The sequence below is a fragment of the Schistocerca piceifrons genome, chromosome 1 (genome assembly GCF_021461385.2).
Source record: "Schistocerca piceifrons isolate TAMUIC-IGC-003096 chromosome 1, iqSchPice1.1, whole genome shotgun sequence".
NCBI classification, from domain to species: Eukaryota; Metazoa; Arthropoda; class Insecta; order Orthoptera; family Acrididae; genus Schistocerca; species Schistocerca piceifrons.
The window spans coordinates 346,124,535-346,144,193 of NC_060138.1; the positions used below are offsets into that span (position 1 = coordinate 346,124,535).

Consider the following 19,659-nt stretch of genomic DNA (forward strand, 5'->3'; position numbering starts at 1 on the left):
GTGGAACAGAAACTTTGCTCTCAAATTCAAAACATCTCTCGGCTGCTTTTGTGTAACGTTTCAGTGACAACATTCGTTTGTGCTAAATCACTGCCATCCAATTTCGTGAGCAGCAGAATGTGGTTCTGCAAAGGCTGCTTTCCGCGAGGCGCCTCTGGCCGCCACCAGGGTGCTCTCTGTGGCTGGAAGCCAGCCTAGAGTCATGTCATGGCGGCACAGCTTGGCGAGGGTCCTGCCGCGGACCCATGAAACAACCCGCTGTCCCACGCTGCATAGGTGAAAAGTAAAAGCCTGCGCCACTTGTGCATCCGCCGTGCACCTGGCCTGAACTGCGGGCCCCAGCCGCTTCCGCCGATACTTCCTCTAGCACTACGACAAAGAGCGCGCGTCGTGGATTAATATGTCAGTACCTAGTCTCTGAAAAACTGTTGCTCACGCTCTGAGGTTCTAACTAAACAGGTCTGTTGTCACCATACATGGCCATTTGTTAGAACCAGTACATTTCTTTTTCAGAGGTCTTCAGTTTACGTGGATTGCAATTGTTAATCACAATGATATCGCAAAATGCGTGGGAATCACCTTAAGAATCAATATTAACTCTCTCAATTGTAGAGAGATAAAAGCAATATACTGAAGACGTGCTTACAAAAGTAAGCTTAATTATTTATCAGATATTTGCAGTGACTTTCATATACAAACACCATCTTCGTCATATAATATCACTGCGTAAGATACTACGAGAATATTGGAAAACGTCTTGGGAGGAAGGAAGCAAGAAAGGAAAATTAGGGTTTAACGACCTGTAACTACGGGGTCATTAGAGACGGAGCAGTCTTGGCAGGAAGAACTTAAGCGATAAGGTCTCCACGCCCTCTACGCCTGCTATTAGCTATAACGATCTACAACTTCGCTGTGCACCATATTGGTTAACGCAGTTTAGTTATTTCGGCAAAGTACGTTACTCTTATTTTAACGAGGAATTAGTAACAGCGGTGAACATGCAGTCCTACACTACTGGCCATTAAAATTGCTACATCAAGAAGAAATGCAGATGATAAACGGGTATTCAATGGACAAATATATTATACTAGGACTGACATGTGATTACCTTTTGACGCAATTTGGATGCATAGATTCTGAGAAATCAGTACCCAGAACAACCACCTCTGGCCGTAGTAACGGCCTTGATATGCCTGGGCATTGAGTCAAATAGAGCTTGGATGGCGTGTACATGTACAGCTGCCCATGCAGCTTCAACACGATACCACACTTCATCAAGAGTAGTGAGCGGCGTATTGTGACGAGCCAGTTGTTCGGCCACCACTGACCAGAAGTTTTCAATTGGTGAGAGATCTGGAGAATGTGCTGGCCACGGCAGCAGTCGAATATTTTCTGTATCCATAAAGGCCCCTACAGGACCTGCAACATGCGGTCGTGCATTATCCTGCTGAAATGTAGGGTTTCGCACGGATCGAATGAATGGTAGAGCCACGGGTCTGGACGCCACGTGGCACTACCGAGAGGAAAGATCGTCTTGTTCGGCGTATGGCTCTTGCGTATCGTACTGCATCTCCGGCAGCAATTTGAGCAGCAGTAGGCAAATGACTCAACGACCTGTTACAAATAGGCTACTTCTAGGACACCTCCGAGCCAGACACCCTGTAGCGTGCATTCTAGTGACCCCAAACCACCGCCATTTGCGACTTTAGGCGTGTCAAGCATAAGCTCATTGGAGAGCAGGGCGGAGATCTATTGTGTTTTCAGATGAAAGATGGTTATGCGTCGGTGCCAGTGATGGCCGTGACCGTGTGTCTTGCTTGTGAGAAGGAGAATAGTTGAGGGCCTGCAAACAACCTGTCAGCGTGCTACACACATTGGATCTACATCTGGAGTTATGGTGTGCGATTTCGTATGACGGCAGGACCACTCTCGTGCTTATCCCACTGCAAATTTGTTCGTCAATGTGGTCATTCGACCTGTTGTTCTGCCATTCACGAGCAGCATTCCAGGGGGCTGTTTTCCAACAAAATATCGTTCGCCCACACACCGCTGTTGTAATCCAGCATGCTCTACAGAGTGTTGACAAGTTGCCGTGGCCTGCTCAGTCACCGGATCTATCTCCAACCGAGCACACATGGGACATTATTGGAAGTCAACTTCAGCGCCATCCACAAACAGCATTAAGCGTTCCTGTATTGACCGACCAAGTGCAATAGGCACGAACTCTATCACACAAACCGACATCGGGCACCTGTACAACACAATGCATGCCCGTTGGCGTGCTTGCTTTCAACATTCTGGCGGTTACACGGGTTATTAATGTACCAGCGTTTCACACTGTGATGGCTTATTTCTAAATGGTTCAAATGGCTCTGAGCACTAAGGGACTTAACATCTATGGTCGTCAGTCCCCTAGAACTTAGAACTACTTAAACCTAACTAACCTAAGAACGTCACACAACACCCAGTCATCACGAGGCAGAGAAAATCCCTGACCCCGTGGCTTATTTCGCACTTACATTGAGCTGTGGTTTTGCTATGTTAATCATTGAAACATCTTGTGCAGACAAATGTATTCCCGAAATTTATACACTACTGGCCATTAAAGTTGCTACACTACGAAGATGACGTGCTACAGACTCGAAATTTAACCGACAGGACGAAGATACTGTGATATGCAAATGATTAGCTTTTCAGAGCATTCACACAAGGTTGGCGCCGGTGGCGACACCTACAACGTGCTGGCATGAGGAAAGTTTCCAACCGATTTCTCATACACAAACAGCAGTTGACCAGCGTTGCCTGGTGAAACGTTGTTGTGATGCCTCGTGTAAGGAGGAGAAATGCGTACCATCACCTTTCCGACTTTGATACAGGTCGGATTGTACCCTATCGCGATTGAGGTTCATCATATCGCGACATTGCTGTTCGCGTTGGTCGAGATCCAATGACTGTTAGCAGAATATGGAACCGGTGGGTTCAGGAGGGTAATACGGAACACCGTGCAGGATCCCAACGGCCTCGTATCACTAGCAGTCGAGATGACAGGCATCTTATCCGCATGGCTGTAACGGGTCGTGCAGCCACGTCTTGATCCCTGAGTCAACAGATGGGGACGTTTGCAAGAGAACAACCATCTGCACGAACGGTTCGACGACGTTTGCAGCTGCATGGACTATCAGCTCGGATACCATGGCTGCGGTTACCCTTGACGCTGCATCACAGACAGGAGCGCCTGCGATGGTGTACTCAACGGCGAACCTGGGTGCACGAATGGCAAAACGTCATTTTTTCGGATGAATCCAGGTTCTGTTTACAGCATCGTGATGGTCGCATCCGTGTTTGGCGACATCGCGGTGAACATTGGAAGCGTGTATTCGTCATCGCCATACTGGCGTATCACCCGGCGTGATGGTACGGGGTGCCATTGGTTACACGTCTCGGTCACCTCTTGTTCACATTGACGGTACTTTGAACAGAGGACGTTACATTTGAGAGGTGTTACGACCTGTGGCTTTACCCTTCGCTCGATCCCTGCGAAACCCTACATTTCAGCAGGATAATGCACGACCGTATGTTGCAGAACCCGTACGGGCCTTTCTGAATACAGAAAATGTTCGACTGCTGCCCCGGCCAGCACATTCTGCAGAACTCTCACGAATTGAAAACGTCTGGTCAGTTGTGGCCGAGCAACTGGCTCGTCACAATACGCCAGTCAATACTCTTAATGAACTGTGGTATTGTGTTGAAGGTGCATGGGCAGCTGTACCTGTACACGCCATCCAAACTCTGTTTGACTCAATGTCCAGGCGTATCAAGGCCGTTATGACGAACAAAGGTTCTGGGTACTGATTTCTCAGGATCTATGCACCCAAATTGCGTGAAAATGTAATCACACGTCAGTTCTAGTATAATATATTTGTCCAAAGAATACCCGTTTATCGTCTTCATTTCTTCTTGGTGTAGCAATTTTAATGGTCAGTAGTCTATATACTACAGTATTATATGGTGTTGTCACTTTTTTTGTGAGTGTATGTCATTCACCTTTTCTATGGTCCTAGAATTAAAGTGGGGCAAAATGAGAAACGAACTAAAAAACGCTTGCCCTATTTAGACTTCGAAGAAATAATGTTTCGATACCCTGTTTTATGTTTTAGCCGAACTGTCTTACCAAATGACTTAATAATTACGGGCCCTCAAAGGTACCTCTCGAACGACGGTGTGGGTGGGTGTGAAAATCGTAGTGCCTAGTTTTGCAGCGTTGTGACGGCGCAGCAGACAGTGTGAGCACAAGCAACCGCGCTGCGCTGTCGGGTCAATCAGCGAGCGGCAATCTCATTAGTGCCGCCGCTCTCCCCTCCACCCCCCTCTCACACACCACTCACACTCGCTCTCAAACGGGCAAGAACGTGTTTGAAGCCAGCCTGTGTTGGGCGCAGAACACAATTATGTACCACCTCACAACTGAGGCTCTTTGAAGACCTTGTTATGACTTGTGTTCCACGCTTCTCGTCAAACGAGTAAGCCTCATAGATCGAGAACAACATTAGTAGCTCAGTGGTAGCTTCTCGACGGGGATGACTGTCCCCGAAGGTGACCGATTTTGACAGAAACCGAGAAACGAATAGAAAAACGTTAGTGAAGACGTAATGTCCACAGGAGACTGAGCATTTCCAAATGTGTATAAACACACACACCATCTAGGTCAATTTTTATTTTATCAGACAACCGGATTTTAACTCTCTTCTCTCATCCACAAGTGCATTAAGTAGCCGGGGTGGCCGAGCGGTTCTAGGCGCTACAGTCTGGAACCGCGCGATCGCTACGATCGCAGGCTCGAATCCCGCCTCGGGCATAGATGTGTGTGATGTCCTTAGGTTGGTCAGGTTTAAGTAGTTCTAAGTTCTAGGGGACTCATCACCTCAGAAGTTAAGTCCCATAGTTCTCTGAGCCAGTTTTTTTGCATTAAGTACCAGAAAGGAACGAGAAGGTGGGGGGGGGGGGGCGGGCTCAGTGGTACAAAAATACTCGTAAAGGTTCTGATTTGTGATGTAATATTTACCAAGAGATGTCGACGATTCTATGATTGTCAGTATTTTATTACTCATTTAGAACCACCCTGGGAAAACGAATAGAATAACTAGAAAGCTAAACCTGAGGACGTGAGGCACAGAGATCTTGAAGTTATCGAGTCTTTATTGAGCAATGATGTGCCAATTTATTGGTGACTGCTTCCGCAAATGGTGGTTATAAAAGTGTCGCTCAGACAGAAGTCTCAACGTTTCACCAAAACAATAAGTTCTCCAACAAAGAGCTCACGGCGTACTTTGAGAGAAGGCTACTCATACATAAAAAACTAAACTCCGTCCGAACAGCCCTTGGAACGCCCAACGGTACCGACCGGCCGCCGTGTCATCCTCATGCAACAGGGGTCACTGATTGCTTATATGGAGGAACATGCGGTCAGCACACCGCTCTCCCAGCCGTATGTCAGTTTACGACACCAGAGCCGCTACTTCTCAAGTAGCTCCTCACAAGGGCTGGGTGCACCCCGCTTGCCAACAGCGCTCGGCCGACGGGATGGTCACCCGTTCAAGTGCTAGCCCTGCCCGACAGCGCTTAACTTCGGTGATCTGACGGGAACCGGTGTTAACACTGCGGCAAGGCCGTTGCCCACACTCAGACATACTAAAAATCCGAAATATCTAGATGTCGTGCTTGATAACGCTCCGTTACAGACAGCATATATTAAGACCAGCTGTCAAAATCAAAACTAGAAACAACATTCTCCAGAAATTCTATGGCGCATCATCTTCATCCTCTCCATCGACATTCCGTACTTCATCTCTGGGATTGCTGTATCCAGTTGCGGAATATTGCTCCCAACCGTGAATGAACTGTACTCACGTAAGCCTTTGCTGACACACAACTCAGCCAGATCGTGCGTCCTGCAGCTGGTACAACAGCCCTACGCCACTTTCTGGCAACCCACACTTAGCAGCATGCCACATTCTTCTCTGCTGACAGAAATTCACCTGTACGAGAGTACAAAAAACAACAGAAAACTCCTTGAATTCTTGTTGACGTAGACATTCCAACGATCGGTAAAGATTTGCCGCCACCTGCCCCCCCCCCCCCCCCCCCACGCCCACCCCACCTGACACACCCCTCACACATAAATACGGCAGATTAATCCTGCGACGGAACAACTTAAGACGTCGTGTATAACGACCACGCCACGTAGCTTTCAACTGTCACGAAAGATCTGGTCGGTTATTAACCGAATAAGAATCAACACTGATAGGTGTGGCGCGTGGAGTGGCCGCGTGGTTAGAGGCGCTATGCCACGGATTGCGCGGCCCCTCCCATCGGAGGTTCGAGTCCTCCCTCGGACATGCGTGTGTGTGTTGTTCTTAGCATAAGTTAGTTTAAGTAGTGTGTAAGTCTAGGGACTGATGACCTCAGCAATTTGGTCCCTTAAAAAAACCTGACAGGTGTGCCGATTGTCCGTGTACGTGGAAGAAAATAACTTCCGCGAGCTGTGACTATGGCGCTGAAAAGCAAAGCAGACTCACCATGTACTTCAAGATTGGCCCTTTAGAACTTTCCCTCGCGATCCAACGTAGTTCCTGGTCACGATAGAAGGATCAGTAGATTACATTCGTGGCTTGTATATTAATTTGTAATTTAAGATAATTGTAAATAATAGCTTTTAGTGATGTAACAGTACGCTAAATAAATAAAATAATTCTACTATCATTCTTGTATTACCCACTCACCAACTTGTACAAAGTGCGTGTTCTATGGGCGGGAGGGGAGGGAAGGGAGGAAGGAAGAATCCATTGCTTATTCGACCGTATGTCTTCTACTGAGGCTAAGGATATTCTCCCTTAAATATGTGGCATAGTGATAGCTGTTACAATGTATTCACGTTATATTTTAAATAAATTAGCGGTGATGCTTTTTTCGAGCATGTTTTGATTATCTGCAGCCGTGTGTGCATACACATTACTTAAATAACACACGCCAGCGAAAAATTTTTTTGATAAACTTTTTTTTTCCTTTGATAGCTGATCTTTATAGATTTTTATGAGCTGAATTCAAATCTAGCCTTAGTTTTCTTGTATCACCCATAGTTTACGAGCAATGTGCTTTTTTATTATATAGTATAAAAATCCTATGCTATACAGTAAACGGGGAAATTAATGAAACGCTTTGTTACAACACAAGCATGGTTTGTATTTACAGTAAGCAATTTAAACCAATGATAAGTATTAATAGAGGTTTCACTTGTCAGCTGGAATTGGTTTGTATTTTCTTTCTCTTTTCCTTTGAAGCTTCTTGTGTAGCTTTTTCTACGATGAGTCGTTTGCTGAACTTCTCGGTGAAGTGACCAACAGTAGTCCCCCATCATGTTGATGTTCCAGCGGCCTTGATAGCGTTTTTCCATCACTTTAATGTCCTGGTGAAAACGCTCTCCTTGCTCCTCACTAACATCTCCCGTATTGTCGGAAGTAATCAAAGTGACTGTTCAAAAAGTGAAATTTCAGGCTCATTAAACATCTTAAAGTTTTAAACTTCTTTAACATCTTCTTTAAAATCTTTAGACTTGTTTCTCCTTTTTGGATCATTTTCTCTAATCTTCAACACACACATAACATACCTTATGCGGCGCCCAAGATTTATCTTGATCACCAAGATTAGATCGAAAGTATGATAGATAAACCTTTTTCACAAAATCTGTAATGTTTCTTTGGTGTTTTTTAATCACAAATTCACCACAAATATAACAAAAACTGCCAGCAGAGTTTTTACAATCACGATTAGACGTTGTACTGAGCACATGTACAGGAAACGGGAAAGTGAGGTTAGGTTCACAGTAAACAAAACACCATCTGTTAACACAAAAATAGAATCGACCTTTTTTGCCAGCAAATGTTTTTCTGCAGTGCTACCAACGTCATCTATATTCATCACACCTCCTTTTTAAACTATTTGAACTATATAAAAGCTGTTAAATTATGTAAAAAAATAATTTAATAAATTTAACTGTAAAATGTGAAGAAATAGTGGGTGATTTAGTTTTTTTAAGTGTCATATTTGGATTTACCACCCTAAAAATCATAAGAATAAGGTGTTTTCAGCAAAAAAGTTTTTTCCACTGTTGGCCTGTGTAATCTAAAACTAATTATGAAACTACGGAAAAATACTTTGCTGAATGGCTATTGATAAGTTGGCATTTTTTGGGTAGCATGTGTGTCTGTGGCGGGTGATGGGAGGAGAGAGGGAAGGAGGGGGGAACCTATGCTTAGTCCACTAGCGTCAGCTGTTGTCAAAGTATAAGTTGCATATTATTTCTATTTGCAGCATACATTTTGTTACTTTTCCACAAGGATCATATACAGTTTCACTTACAGTTAGGATACGAAATAAATAAAATTGAGCGCGTTCATATAAACGCTTTACGTCGATAACAGCTAATTTTTCTCCAATATCCTGATGACAGTCCTTGTCCAAAATGCATTGATAAGTTTTTACAAGTAGACTCCTGTTACTAGCGACCTAAGGCGGTGGTAAGGCGCTGCTCATTCATATAATGGTCACATGCCTTCTGCATAACTTTATATTTCAGTTTGAAAAAGGAAACGTATTCACAAATAATACAGATACTATTAAATAAAATCACATCTTTATTGTTAAAGACTAAAATACACTGTATTACTGTTGCACGAGCGTATCTGCCTCCCACTTCGCTACTTCGGTTTCCATTAACTTATGATAACACGATCTTCATACGGAGTCGGTCATTATTTTCTCTAAGCTCTACACCTTAAATTGAAGAGCAACGTTTTCAATGCATTGAGATTTAAGTCTCATTTTTGCACAGAATAAATAGTATTTTCTAGTACACAACAGAATTATATAGAAGATTAGGAGATATTTTCAGAAGCTTTCCCGTTTTCACCTACATGCAAACAGGAACTGAATAGAAGGCGCCGAATTGCGCATTGCTTGTGTCTTACCTCTACTGCTTAACCACGGAGCGATAGAGCATGCTGAGCACAGTGCTTACCTGTAAAACAAGAAGAAAAAGTTATTAGCAGCAGAAGAGGAAATACCGCGTTATAAAATAATACACAGTTTGAGACAATGTTTTGCGCTTTAATCCCTTCTACTTTTACTACTGTATTTTTTTACCGTATATATAACTGTTATTTAAATTTATATAATTCTGGCGGATCAAATTTGTGAGCGCCATTCTTACTGTTCTCAGCAAAAGTGTGGGCTCAATGATGAGTGTGGGAAAATGTCATGACATTCAACGGCGGAATGTATGTCATGCGTTACGATAACACGATCAGTAAATAAAATAAGCACTGAAGGGGAACCATTTTTTACCTTAGATCAAACTAGACATGCTCCCACACCCTGCATACACACTGGGTGCCGAAACAGCTGATAGCAGCAAGGCAGGTGACTTGGAGGCTAAAATGAAAAGTCAGCATCGGAGAATCTCTGAGAAAGGTAATATGATAGCACCAGGGTGAATTACGGCAAACGATTCTTTGATCTCTGGCTAGAGGATTACAATGAAATGCAAGAGCTACGCCTCTTGCTTCCAACACCGTACAGAAATCCATAAAGTAAGTTCCAATGGCCAGCTTATACAGCACAAAAAGCACTGGATATCACACACTAAGTACGAACTTAAATACGGGCTACAGCTACCTTATAACATAATTTCCATCTCTGAAGAGATACCTGTGTCTACTAAATGCGTATTTTGTATCCTGGTATCGAGGAACATGGCCGAGTACACTCATAGTCAAGTTTCCTTGAATCACTTACCAAGAAGGTACGCTTTCAAGTGTGAAAGCAGCTTGTTTTGGGCTGAAAATTGAAATGTGAGAAAAGTGTTGCAATATGCATTGGCGTTTTAAGTAGCACGGCGCTCCAAAATATCGATCAGAAATATACTTCGTCAGCCTTAGATACGCAACTGTCTCAGTTAAGTCTAGCAAGCATCTGACTCAATCCTGTTTGCAAGTGTGAATCAGTCACATTGAACGTGATTAATCGAAGCTCATCAGGGGATATAGGTGAATAATATGCTCTAAAAATGGTTCAAATGGCTCTGAGCACTATGGGACTTAACTTCTAAAGTCATCAGTCCCCCAGAACTTAGAACTACCTAAACCTAACTAACCTAAGGACATCACACACATCCATGCCCGAGGCAGGATTCGAACCTGCGACCGTAGTGGTCGCGCAGTTCCAGACTGTAGTGCCTAGAACCGCTCGGCCACGCCGGCCGGCAATAATATGCGCTGCACCAGTCATAACAATGGCAAGCGCCCACATTTGACTCGTTAATTGAATACAATCTGCATTCAAGATTAATAAAGTAACGGAAAACGAATATAAAGCACTGATTGGTTCAAATGGCTCTGAGCACTATGGGACTCAACTGCTGTGGTCATAAGTCCCCTAGAACTTAGAACTACTTAAACCTAACTAACCTAAGGACATCACACACATCCATGCCCGAGGCAGGATTCGAACCTGCGACCGTAGCGGTCGTGCGGTTGCAGACTATAGCGCCTTTAACCGCTCGGCCACTGCGGCCGGCTATAAAGCACTGAAATCGGAAGGAAAGAGTACACCAGTGCTCAGTATCAAGTTCACAAGTAGTCAAGCTTCAGTTAAAATAAAATAATATCAATGTATCTCTATGAGATTAAGACGAGCGAGAAAGCGGAACAGTGGAGGATGCTGGCGCAGAGAAGTGGTCGTCAAACTACGGCCCGCGGGTCACGTGGCGCTAGTCAAGTGTTCTTGGCCGGTTCTCAGCCATTCTATAACAATAGTTATACCTAACAGCCGAATCCAACAACGTCAACCAACGATTAGAGCTTCTTGAGAGCGTAGTTTTCCAAACAAAAATAATTACAGTGACACAAATAATTTAAGATTTGTTTAATTTTAAGTGGCGTTATCGAATCCGGCCGTGAGCTACGGTGAATAACTTCAATATTCGGACACTATGATACGTTAACTTTGTAGCGTCATAACTTTATTCGTAACATAACAAACAAAACATAGAGCCAAGTATGATATTCCGTGATGTGTCTTGTAAATAACAGCATATACTTTATTACCATAACGTACGTATAATACTATTTAAATAAAATTCGGTCCTATATTCACGTTACTTTAATATTCGGACACTCTGCAGTACTAATCATTTCAAGACAAGATTTTGTGGAACATTAAATGTTTCAATATCTTGTCGGGTAGCCATTCTGTTTTGTCACTTCTTTCAAACGCTGCGGCACACTGCAAATTATCTTTTTTAAATAGTCCGCATGTAGATTGTCCCATTCTTCTTTTAATCGACTCTTCAGAGTTTCCTTGGACGATACTGGTGTTTCAGGGTTGACATCTGGTGATTGAGGTGATAGTTGTAGGACTTTGGGGCAATTGTACAACAAATATTCCTGCACAATGCGAGCCTTATGTTTCGGATGATTGTCCTGGTAAAACTTGAACGTGTTTGATATCCCCGTGTTTTTCGCACTTTTCCGTGAATTGTTCTTTAAGATGTCCACATAGACATATTTCTCCATAATACTGTCGATGAACAGCAATTCGCCCGGTCCAAATATCGATATACAGCCCCAGACAAGGAGGCTGCCACCTCCATGTTTCACAGTCTGTATAATATTTGTGGCTTTAAATTCTTCGTTCTTCTTTCGCCACATCATGCCTCGTCCATTCGACCCAAAAACGTTAAATTTACTATCGTCGGCAAAAATGACATCGTTCCACCATGTTTCATCCTTCCTAATAAACTCCCTGGCAAAGTACAATCTCTCCGATTCTGTTCATTCACGTACGGTTTCTTCCTGACCACTCTTCCATTGTAACTACTACCATTCAATGGTCTGTAAGTCGTTTGAGGATGTACCCTCCTGCCAGTCTCGTTTAGCAGCTCGCGTGCTAATCTGGGTGCATTGAGTGTAGGATCCTTCTTTATTTTCGGTATTAGCTGCCTCTTGTCACGTGCATCCAGCTTCGGTGGCTGGTGCTTTTGCGGTATAGAGTCGATACGGTCCTGTTTTTGAATCGTCTGAATATATCTGCCACAGTACTCTTACTTATGTTGAGCGTGGCAGCAATCTGTCTTTATGATTTACCTTTAGCGTTGCATGAAAAATCGCAAGCTGTCGTAGGCCTGTCTCAAAACTAGTGTTAGCTTTGCGTGGCATCGTACCGTCTGGACAGTCGACCGTGCCTGTAAACACACACTTGTCTTCAGACTAGAAGTATTTACCCCTGTGTGAACGGTGAAAACAGGTGCGGCACTGCCATCTGTCCGGATATTAAAGTAACGTGACCATCGAAGAGTGCTTTATTTCAATCGTATTGTTTAACAAGTGGTATACGTTGTGTAAAAATCATTCATACTATTATTTACTAGACATCGACCTTCATATAATACGTGGATATATTATATTTTTCTTTTATTCAGAATATAGTTATGATGCAGCAAAGTAAAAATCTCTGTGTCCGAATATTAAGATTATTCGCTGTAAGTAAAGTTGCCCGCTTACCTGAAGGTCAAAGGGGCAAGCAACGCGGCCACTGGGAAGCTAGAAAATGTGAGAGAGGGAACAACAAAACAGTAACTCCGGTAATTACAGTGTCTCAACTCAGGTGTCGTTGAGGATGGCAGCAATCCGAAACAAAGAACAGTCAAGACGAAGTGTTCCGAGTGGTGCGGACTTTTAACGATCATTATTCGGAGGTCGTTGGCAAATTTATCACAAGCTTACTATAGCTCGTCCGTCTATTGGTGGCTCATAAGGTACTAATTTATGTACGTCACCAATTAATGATGAGATACTAATATATACGGTCCGAGGTGCCACCCCACCATATCATGCTGGCTCTTGAGCAAACTAGTTTGACGATCCCTGCTCTGGAGTGAAGGCCGTAGGATCTGTCCGTGTTGTGCCGACGGCAGCTGGCGGTCGTGGACGAGGTTCTACGATGGACGCTATCTGTTGACTGCCACACCAACCACACCGACAAAAGTGAGCCTGACCGACCCTGCCGGGTGCTGTTTAAGAACTGAGTCGCTGGAGCGAAACAGCAGACCGTTGGGAAGGCACCCTAGACGACTGTTCCGACAGAAAGCTGTGTCAGTCTTACCAGCGAGTTCTGCGGGAGCTCCCCAGATCTACTAGATTCCCATTACCTGGCTGGTCCTAACCGCCAGCATCATTCCAGGAATATATATCTGAGCTCCTGGCGTCTTTCTTCAAACGGGAGCTTGCCTAACGTCACTGCCATTATAGTAACCATGGAGCTTGTCTAACGGTCACTGCCACTTTGATGACCACCAATAATTACAGTTTGAAAGACGTTGCCTTAAAATTAACTTGGTCCAAAATTACTCCTAGATTCATTCTCGTCTCGGGAGACACAAAATCGGGAGGCATGATTTTTTAAAATTTTAATTTATAGCTTGATTCGTTAATGAAATAAAAGTAGTATCACACTAAAAAAAAAGAAGAAAGAACTGTTTTTCTGGTCTCATGGAACATCACTGCTTTATTTCAATTTATGAAGCAATTCAAAAATCCATAATCTAAATCGACGTACCATGTAAAAACCAACAGCACATTCTTCATTTGGCACTATGCGTAGACTGCTGTTACCTAATTTAGAATGCAGCAAGTTTGTGGATGTTGCGACGTATTCATGGGAAATAGACAGATAAAACTTCGGGAAATACAAACAGTTGTGGTGAATCGGCGGTTTTCCTCCATCCACTCTTCCTCAAAATGTATAATATCTGGAGTCCGTTGTGTTCCTCATATTTCATGTTAACTTGTCCTTCATAGAACTGTAGCAATCATTTGCATATCAAGACTTGTACTTTTCAAATCCGAGGGTGAATGTCATCATTTGACAGGTTCCGTGCGTTCAAAACCGACATGTTTGATGGCACTTCACATGTGGTGGGTTTATCTCAATCCACACTCAAAGGTCCGCCTTGCTATCGCCTCTGACAGTGACGTCTCTGTCCGTCAGATGTCCTTAAAGTACATGTTTGACTGCAACGCAGGTGCGGTTTATCTTGTAAGCGGAACTTACTTCCTAGATATCGTTATTTACATACGCGATGCTACCCAAAATTAGCGGGAATACTGTCATAAAAATCAGAAAACTTAACTCACTTCTAAATTTCCATCGACGTCTTCACAGTTCTGCCCCCGCACTTTTATTTAATGCTTCCAGCGATTTTTCCAATGATGGATGCACTGCTGGAAGTCCGCTAGCTGAATCATGCTCAAATTTAGTTGCGATTCCGCGTGATAATCTCCTACAGAGGCAAATCGACGCCCTTTCAACTTGAATTTCGTTTTAGGGTAAAATGAGAAAACGTTACGTGCGACATCAGACGACTAGTGCGGCTGGACGCGTAAGATGCGTTTTTTCTTTTTTTTTCAGGAATTCCCTCTCTTTGAGTGAAGGAGTGCATATGCATTGCTGCGATCCAAAACTAGTCATTGTTCTCCGTTTACATTTTACATCTTCCCTCAATCTCCCCAAACCACTGCTTTAGAATGTACCTGTGACTGTCAAAGCACGCAGAGGAAATTCAACATGGCAAGTCCACGAATCTCCGAAAGAATTCATCAGCAGGGCCACAGAGAGGATGGTGTTTTCAACTGCAAATATTCTGCTTCGTTTCATGGTCGAAACCATAGACCTATGATTCATCAGAAGCTATGACCTTGGACAGGAAATTTGGATAGTCTCGAACTGTTGTTTGCATTCAGTGCACTCCTGAGCCCCGCGGTCTCGTTGGGTGTTAGACAGACTAGGAATGAACTTCGCTGCAGTTCGTCTCATGTTCAGTTCATCGCGTACAATGCATTCATATGTCCCGTATGAAATTCTAACGATTTCAGAAACATCAGGGACTGTCTTCCTTCTGTCCTTGTGGATCACTTCACACACCTCGTCTTCGTAGTTGTACATATGACAGTCAGCCCGGGCGTTTGTCATTCTCCACAGATTTGCGGCCATGTTTAAATCTCTTAAACTACTGACAAGGGAACCTGCCCATCGCACCCCCCTCAGATTTAGTTATAACTTGGCACAGTGGATAGGCCTTGATAAACTGAACACAGATCAATTGAGAAAACAGGAAGAAGTTGTGTGAAACTGTGAAAAAATAAGCAAAATATACAAACTGGTCATCAGTCTTGGCCACATAGGCAACATAAAGGAGAACGTGAGCTCAGGAGCGCCATTGTCCCGTGGTAGAGTGAGCAGCTGCAGAAGGAGAGGTCCTTGGTTCACGTCTTCCCACGAGTGAAAATTTTACTTTCTTTATTTTCGCATAGTTATTATCTGTCCGTTCGTTCATTGACGTCTCTGTTCACTGTAATAAGTTTAGTGTCTGTGTTTTGCGACCGCATCGCATACCCGTGCGATTAGTAGCCGAAAGGACGTGCCTCTCCAATCGGAACCGAAAACATTTGATCGCAAGGTCATAGGTCAACCGATTCCTCCACAGGAAAACACGTATGATATATTCTATACGACACTGGTGACGGCATGTGCGTCATATTACAGGAATATGTTGTCGACCCACCTAACTTGTACACTTGGCGAATGGGTAAAAAGATTCTTCTACCTTGCCCGATTTAGGTTTTCTTGTGGATGTAATAATCACTCCCAAAAAAGTGATGAAAACATAAGAGTTTGTCACATAAACTGAAAATAAAAAATTAAAGTTTTCACTCATGGAAGATTTGAACCAAGGACCTTTCATTCCGCAGCTGCTCACGTTACCACGAGACCACGGCACTGCTGCGGTCCCAGCGTCCTTAATGTTGCCTATCTTACCATGAACTACTCAGTTTGTATATTTTGCTTATTTTTTCACAGTTCCACACAACTTCTTCCTGTTTTCTCAATTGATCTGTGTTCAGTTTTTCAAGGCCTATCCACTGTACCAACTTATAACTAAATCTGAGGGGGGTGCGATGGGGAGGTTCCCTTGTGAGATGTTCTTGCTTGGAAGAAAACTTGACCACGAAAAGTCTCCCTTAGCATTCGACGCGTTTGAGGTGCAGTTTTGCGGAGCTTATAGCATAACTTAATGCGGATCCTTTGTTCATTTCCTACAGCCAATTTCAACTTCGCAGACACTGTACAAGAATCAGATCACCAACATCTCAATGACGCCGTGAGCCACACTGGCGGTTAAAAAGACACAACAGAGGCGCCTAGCGGCGGAAGTTTGTACTGCTCTTTGTTTGGGCTGAATATTTACGTTCTCGGAAATTTTTATTCCACTTCATAATTCCTTCCTTTACTAATACACAACCAAATCAAGCAACACTCAATTAGATTATCGGATACGTTAAGTACCTTTATTGCAGCCATCTGGACAAAATACTGCAATTGGATCGACGGGGAACGACCCATAAATGTACCCTTGTAGCTTCCGTGGCGAACGAAGACGGCGCAGAACCAAGTTAATAAAGAAGCCATCCCGTACTTTTTATTCCCCTTCTTTTCTACTTTTTCCACTCAGCTGCATTTATTGCTAGCAGACTTACACCACTGGATAGCGTGATGGCTCCGTGTTCGTGCAACTTACAAGGATGCAATAATGAAACTGATTCAGCAGCCTGCGTCATCCCCTAATAAAGTACATTGCAGAACTGTTTTGCATCAACACAAGCACAAGAACGTCTCAACTAAAAGAAGGTGTCATTACTCGAATCATTACAGTCACAGTAAAAAGTAACATTAGCTCATCTGAACTGAGTTCCTTTGTGTCCGTCAGAGTGGGTAATATAAACGAGGGGAGTAAAAAATGTTAATTTTTCATGCTTGGAATCTTTGAAGTATTACTGTCTCTTCACAGCGGAACGACCATATGCACGGGAAATATTCGTACTAGAAACTGGTGTCACATAAAGAAAAAAAATCAGGTTCAAATTTTCCTTTCCGGAGTAGTGGGAAGGTGGAATTCGTCTAAGTTGACGACAATTCGAAGACGCGAGTGTACCCTGAAGACGCGCCGTAGTGGTCCCCCAGGCCGTAATCAAAGAGCATTACGGCTGCGAGTGCAGTAAGCTGCTTACCGCTTCCAGAAGGGGGCGACAGCCTCTGGTTCGACCCGGACGGCCACCATTGGCAGTTCTGGCGTGATATGCGCCGTATCAAAAACGCAGTGGCGATGTTCAGTTCTATGTCGTTTGGTTTGTGAAGTAGTAAAACTGATGTGGCAATGCGTAATTAAATACTGGATGTAGAGAGTCATTCGAATAAAACATTCCATCAATGTGTCCAGTTTTTATTGTTTAGAGAGATACACATGTTGGAATGTCACCCAAACAAATACTCACAGAACGTGTCAAGCAAAAGTCAAATAATTACGTTCAAAGTTGGTTATCATAGATTCCATCTTCAACTTTTACGTGCTTTGCAATCCTCTAGAAAACACGTGAAACTCTCTTGAGCTCCTTTTGCCTGCGCCATGCATAATCGGAAGGATCAGTTCATCCCTTGTGTTTACTTTTACTTTGTAGCCCCTTTGTAGCCCTCGCCTTTCAGCCTTCCCTACAGGCGAAAATCGAAAGGGGTCAGGTCCGGACACACTGCTGGCCAAGAAATGTGTGTATTTCTGCCGATCAATCTCCGTGGAAATGTTAAGTTTATAAGATGTATTGCGTGACTTTTTTTGTAAAGAGGAAGAAGGAAGCACGTGCACCCTAAGGTGAACATGTCTTTTTGATTTTTGTACGTTATCGATGTGCACCTCAGAGAGCAAGTTATGTTACTGTTGAATAATCTTTGGTCTTGTTGTGGCACAGTCTTTGCCTCTACGCAGTCTGGTACATTCGGCATTACGGAAGTGTCCGATTCCACCCGTCTGCTTTGACCCATGACGTCATCAATACTGTGGAAATGGCTGTAGCCAATGATGTCACTACATACACACGGCAACAAACACAAAAATACGTAAATAAGATAAATAAGACAATAACATCTCCCTCCTAAAATACAGTCAAACTAACGGGACAACCGCGGGAAACTGGGGGGTTTTAGGGAGGGAACAAGCTAAATATAACATTAAAAAAATTAAAAAAAAAATAAAAAAAAAACACCACGATATCAAAACACACAAAAAAAATTTACAAAAATCTACTGTAATCGGACACTTCCCATGACCTGTGTAGGTCAACCGCAGCTGACAATGCCAAAACACCAACGTCTACAACAAAAACTACGGAAATTGGAATCACATATTTCCCTTTATCACAGCTGACGATACCAAAACACCAATAACTACACAACAAACTACGAAAATTAGAATTGGTCATTTCCCTTGACCTATATAGGTCAACCATAGCTATTGATACGAAAAAATCAACACCTACAACTACGAAAAACAAAACTAAAAACCACAACACCTCTCTCTCTCTCTCTCTCTCTCTCTCTCTCTCTCTCACACACACACACACACACACACACACAAAGTGCCATCAAACACAACAAGACGACATCTACAAAACACAAGCAACTTATAAACTCTGCGCCTTAATGACGTCACACACCATAACGCTCTTACGCCATGGGTCAAAGCAGACGGGTGGAATCGGACGCTTCCGTTGACCTGTACATTCTTAGTTGAAGTGTGGTAGGTGATGGAAGTGTTAAATAGGGCTGTGTTGACTTGTGATTGTATCTGTTAGAAGAAGGCAGATTTATTTAAAGGACACCAAGGATTAATGTGATGTACATATTGAAAGGTCAAGAGAATATAAATTCTGAATAATGTTATTTTTTGAAGAGAAAGTGTTTGAGGTAAGAGTGCAGCACTGGACAGCTGGTTTGTTGGAGTGATTATTGTCAAAAAGCTAACTTTGTTCACTTGCTCAGCGCTGAGAGAAAGACCACCCCACTTCCCTGAGTTACGCGTAAACAAATCAACCTATTAACCTGTTTGGTTTTTAAGGATATACTCTATTAACATTATACCCTTTTTATACTGTTGTTCACTTTGTTAAGTGCAGCATTGTTCAGACCAATGGTGTGTGTGGTGTGTGTGTGAGTGTGTGTGTGTGTGTGTGTGTGGATCGCGCGAAGTTTCACTCTGCCTTTTTGAATACATACTTCATTCTGAAATCGTTGTCTTGAAATAACATTTCATAGAAATAGTTACTCTCCCATCTCACTGTTTAAAGAAGGTTTATCATCAGGCACTACCACGTTACACCATGTGGTATGCAACAGTGTGAATATTGTTGAGAAATTTTATTTAAAAACAGAAATGTAGCTTAGCCGCTGGATGGACGCTGCTTGCTGTTGCGCTTTCGAGAAATCTGAAAAAATGTTGTCAATACGCGAGGTAAGTGGAACTTTTGACAAGGGTCGGCTAACTGTCTTACTTCAGTTGCGCTTTTAATATGAAGACAAGCTGTATTCGGAGCAGTTCCATTCAGATTAGGTTCTGTTTAGTCAAAGTTCAACATACGAGTTTAAGGTTTATAATTTATATAAAAAACAGCTACCAGCAACATGTATGGTTTAAAGGTTTATTATCTTCAGACCATGACCGGC

At 43.2% G+C, this 19,659-nt stretch overlaps 1 pseudogene; it reads right to left on the minus strand.

Moving 5' to 3' along the window:
• Nucleotides 1-5,556: 5,556 nt before the first annotated feature.
• On the minus strand, nt 5,557-5,674 carry LOC124722939 (annotated as a pseudogene).
• Nucleotides 5,675-19,659: the final 13,985 nt, after the last annotated feature.